Raw genomic sequence first — 5511 nt, 5'->3', positions numbered from 1 at the left:
CACAGGGTCTGAGCATGGGCCTCAGTTTCCCCATCTGTGAACCGAAGGATCAGCTTGTTTGCTTGGGTGCTGTCTTCCCATTGCCCCCAGGGTGAGGTCTGAGCTGCTCAGCCTGGCATTTGCAGCCCTAGCTTTTGGGGCTCCACCCACATCACCAGCTGCCTAGCTCACCACTTCCCTTGCTTCTGCTCTGGAGTTCCTAGAACAAGCCACATGGTTTCATGCACACATGCACACACGCAGCCTTTATCCTTGCCATTTCCTCATTCTGGACTTGACCCTATCGGTCCAGCCAACAAACTCCTACTCAAGCTTCAGAACCCGACTGAGTGCCACCCTCCCCAGAAACCCTTCTCTGACTACGACACACCCCACCAGACTAAATCAGGTATCACCTTCATTGCATGTAGGGTCTCTGAGAGGTTCATGCTAAGCCAAGGGCAGGAATGAAATGTCAACTATGTATGGGGCAATGTGCTATGACCTTCACATGCATCATTTTAATTTATTCTTCCAAGAACCCTGTGAGGACGATACTATTGCTGTCCTCATTTTATCAAGGGGGGAAAGCTGAGGCAAACTTAAATAAATGAGCCATTCAGTAAATGAAACAACTCAGAAAAGAATCCAGGTTGACCGACTCCAGGATCTGAAGTCTTAACCATTGTATTATTTTGCCTAAACAAAGACTTTTTTGATGTGGACCATTTTTTTTTTAATATATTATTTTCTGTTTCCTGGAAGGGTTTGTGTTTTTTTTTGTTTGTTTGTTTTTGTTTTTTTTAAAATAAATTTATTTATTTATTTTTCGGGGTGTTGGGTCTTCGTTTCTGTGCGAGAGCTTTCTCCAGTTGCGGCAAGTGGGGGCCACTCTTCATCGCGGTGCGCGGGCCTCTCACTGTCGCGGCCTCTCCCGCTGCGGAGCACAGGCTCCAGACGCGCAGGCTCAGTAGTTGTGGCTCACGGGCCCAGCTGCTCCGCGGCATGTGGGATCTTCCCAGACCAGGGCTCGAACCCGTGTCCCCTGCATTGGCAGGCGGATTCCTAACCACTGCACCACCAGGGAAGCCCGATGTGGACCATTTTTAAAGTCTTTGTTGAATTTGTTACAATATTGCTTCTGCTTTATGTTTTGGTTTTTTGGCCCTGAGGCATGTGGGATCTTAGCTCCCCAACCAGGGATTGAACCTGCACCCCCTTCATTGGAAGGTGAAATCTTAACCACTGGACTGCCAGGGAAGTCCCAACAAAGACATATTGAATGAATAAATGCATGAATCATCCTTGAACAACCAACCCACACAATGCCTCAGGACATGTCCACGTCCTCATCCCGGAACCTGTGGGTATGTTACCTTACATGGCAAAAAGGGAAATGAAGGTCTCAGATGGAATTAAGGCTTCTAGTCAGATGACTCTAAAATAGGGAGAGGAGCCTGGATTATCCAGGTGGGCCCAATATAGTCACAATATAGGGATCCTGATATGTGGGAAAGGGAGGCAGAGAGAGATTTGAAGATGCTACCTTCAGGGCACTTCCCTGGCAGTCCAGTGGTTAGGACTCCTTGCTTTCACTGCCATGGCCTGGGTTCAATCTCTGGTCAGGGAATTAAGATCCCGCAAGCCGCGTGGCATGGCCAGAACATAAAAATAAATAAATAAATGAAGATGTTACCTTCGGGCTTTGAAGATGGAGGCAAAAGCCATGAGCCGTGAAACGGGGGCAGCCTCTAGGAACTGGGAAAGGAAAGGAAATGGATTCTCCTCTAGAGCCTAGTGACACGCATCTAGGACCTCTGACCTCCAGAATCATGAGATAGATGTGTGTAGTTTGAAGCCACTAAGTTTGTGGGAATTTGTTACACCAACCATAGGAAAATAATACACCCATTTTATAGACCAGCCATTTGGAGGCTCTCTGAGGGCCAGGCACTCAATTGCTGAGTTTGCCTCCTCAGTAAGAGGGGGTAGGACATTGGGGACAGGCCACAGGGAGAGGGGCATCTGGACCCAGAATGGCCAAAGGAGAGGCACGGAGGGAGGGGTCAGGCTGTGGTGGGAGGGATGGGGCTGGCTGTGGGGAAAGAGGGGATGCGAGTGCTGTGCTCTGCCAGGCTGCATCTTGTGGCTCCTGTGGGCTTCAAAGTGCCCACGACTGGGAGGGGGAAGGAGCAGGAGGGGGTCCCACATTAGAGCCCACTACCAGCCTCTCCGTCCCTTCACTCCCTCCGGCCCCGTCTGTCCCACTCTCTCTTCTCCATCCCCACCGCCTGGTCCCTGCTCAGGCCTCCTCCTCTTTCCCTGGACCCCTCCCCCCTCCCAGCCTTCTTCTGGCCTCTGTTCACCCCCACGGGGGGCCCCAGAGGATTCTTTCTACACCCAGGGTTAACCCTATCCCTCCCCTGCTCACACACCTCCCATGGCTCCCCAGTGCCCCTGGGCAAAGACCCAGCCCCTCAGCCTGGCGTTCCACTGTTGCCCATCAGAGCCCTCGATTTCACCTCCCACGGCTTCACCCTAAAGCTCTGGGCGCCACACACCTGGTACCTGCCCTGTCCCAGCCATGACCACCTTGGTTCTCACTGTGTGTGTCCATCTCTGCCACCAGTCTGCAGCGTCTTCGAGATCAGGGTTCTGGTCTTACTCCTCCGGGGTCCCCAACACCACCCACCACAGGAGAGGCACGTGGTGGGGGGGGTCCCCACTTTCGAGTGAATCATTTAACACTCTAGAAACCCAGGTCTTGGTCAGCGTGAGTCTGAGGGGTGCAGGGCAGCACAGCATTCATGACAGGCCATGTCCCAGGCATGGAGGACACAGAAACAATGACGCAGACAAGGGTGCAAGACGGTCACGTTGCCTTCCCTTCATTTTATTCCACACGAACAAGAATGGGGACCGGGAGATCCGAGCACAGCTCACCGTGACATCCAAGGTGCTGAGTTTGAATCCCGATCCTGACATCTTGACCCCCGGCTGGGTCTTCGGGTAAGTAAGTCTCCACCCCAGTAAGGCTGCGTGAGAATTAGAAATCATGCGGGTGCTCAGTCAACAGGAGTAGAACCTATGACTTCGCAGTCGCAGGGGGAGGGTTTCAGGTGTCAGGGGGTGAGGTGTCTCATGACAGTTATTTTCCGACATTTGATAACAGTCTGTCTGTCTCCCGCGTCTGGGAACATCTCAAACCAGGCCAGGTTCGGGGCGCCGCCTTTCCTCGATCCTTGCTGAGCGAAACAGAGGTAATGATTAAGAGCGCGTAATTGCCTCCCTCCTGCCTGGGAGCTAAATACCTTTCTGTAGGGTCCTACTGTTCAGGACTGTCTTTCCTAGGCTGTGAGCTGCGTGAGGACAGAGGCTGCGTTCTTGTCAGGAACGCTTGAATCCCAGGGGATGGCAGAGATTTGTACCTACTATGTGCTTGGTCAGTACTACGTAGGGACAGAGTACGACGTGGAGGTGGAGGCTGTGGACCCTGAAGGCTAGAGAACGTCAGCCCCTCCCCCCGTAATGTTGGCCCCGCCCTCTCGAATGTCGGCCCCGCCCAAAGAATATCTGTGCCTCCAAGGTGGGGGTCTTTGTCTCCTTCACCTTCTATCTTTAGTGACTAGAACCACGCCCTTCACCTGACAGGCACTCAGTAAACATAACTGGATGGATTAGTGCAGTCAGACCGCTCAAGTCTTGACTACCGCTCACTCGCTGTGTGACCTTTGGTAAGTGACTTTACCTCTCTGAGCTTCAAGTTTCCTCATCAGAGGGCATAATCGTACTACCCCCCTCAATAAGGTCGAGATGTGGAGTTCACACGTTTATAAAGCTCTGGACAGGACCTGGTGCCCAGGACACGATCAATACTTGTGAGCTGTCCTTATGGGATGAATGAAGGGGTGAATCGCCTTCTTAGATTCTCATAGAAATCTTATTAGAGAAGGATTTTCAGTCCCTAGTTGGTAGAGTAAGAATCTGAGGTTTAGGGCATCGTCCACCTCCCCCCACCCCACCCCCTTCACAGAGGTTGATCAAGGAAATGCTGATTCCCGCGCTGGGCCACGCGGAGAGGCTGCTCTCTCTCTGGGTCTCAAAACCCACGTCACCAACCATGCGAGGCTCTCCCCAGTCAAAGACCACGATCTCCCCAGGAGAATCCTGAAGCGGCTGTGAAAACCACAGAGTCTCCTTGAAAGACTGCTTAACCAAATTCATTAGAAAATCAATGCAAATTAAAAAACCTCACCGGGATCCCACTATTCACCTCTGAGAAGGCGGAGATCAAAGAGTCTGACATCGCGGTCGCGTTGGCGAAGCTCTGGGAAACCGCCTTGCCTTTCGGAGCTCCCTGTGGAGGAGTCTAGTAACATCTAACACAACCTCTGCCCCTGCCAATCCCCGAGGAAAGATCTATTCTAACAGATGACAAGATTGATAATAGCAAATACGTCATACCTCCGAGGTGCCAGGTGCGAACTAAACGCTTTATCCACATCAATACACATAATCATCCCAGTGACTCTTTGAGGGAGGTGCTGTTATATCTCATTTCACTTAGGTGGAAACTGAGGCATAGAGAGTGAAAGCAACTTGACAGGTGTCACCCAGCTATAAGCAGCTGTCATGCCATTCTGCCTTCGTGGAGTGTGCACCAAAGTACACAGGTACAAATGTAAAAGGACACTATTGTTGGAGAGACAGAGAGAACAGCTTCTTTATACTATCCACTTTTTTCTTTTTTGTTAATTTCCTCATTAAAATCCATCCATGAGGACTTCCCTGGTGGTGCAGTGGTTTAGAATCTGCCTGCCAATGCAGGGGATGGGGGTTCGACCCGTGGTCTGGGAAGATCCCACATGCCGTGGAGTAACTAAGCCTGTGTGCCACAACTACTGAGCCTGCATGCCACAACTACTGAAGCCCACGTGCCTAGAGCCTGTGCTCCACAACAAGAGAAGCCACCACATGAGAAGCCTGTGCACCGCAAGGCGAAGAGTACCTCCCGCTCGCCGCTGCTAGAGAAAATCCGTGCGCAGCAACGAAGACCCAATGCAGCCAAAAATAAATAAAAATAAATAAATTTTTAAAAAGTAAAAGTACTTTCCTTTAAAAAAAATCTATCCATGCTTTCTTTCAAATTTTAGTGCACTTACTTTATTGTTCTTTTTCTAGCCTCTTGAATTGTTTTGCTCATCTCCTTTCATGTGAGCATTTTTCCTAATTAGCATCTGAAACTACAGCTTTTCCTCAGAGTACAGCTTTGGCCCCACCTCACAAGTTTTGTTGTGTAGTGTGCTCATTTCTAAATGAATGGCACTCCAGTTTTATTCTTCCATTTAACCCAAGAGTTACTTAGAGAGTGTTTTGAAATGTGCAAAACAATCTGAGTGTCTGTGGTTATTCTTCGTTATTAATTTCTAATTTTGAATGTGGCCTGTATTATTTCTGCTTTTGGCAATCAACCTGTGCTGTGTTTCTGACCCATAGTCTATTCTTGGGAAGGGGGGAGAATATCATTGCAGG

Source organism: Balaenoptera acutorostrata, chromosome 19, assembly GCF_949987535.1.
Source record: "Balaenoptera acutorostrata chromosome 19, mBalAcu1.1, whole genome shotgun sequence".
Taxonomy (NCBI): Eukaryota; Metazoa; Chordata; class Mammalia; order Artiodactyla; family Balaenopteridae; genus Balaenoptera; species Balaenoptera acutorostrata.
The sequence above is the reverse complement of the archived record's forward strand: the minus strand, read 5'-3'. Positions refer to the sequence as shown.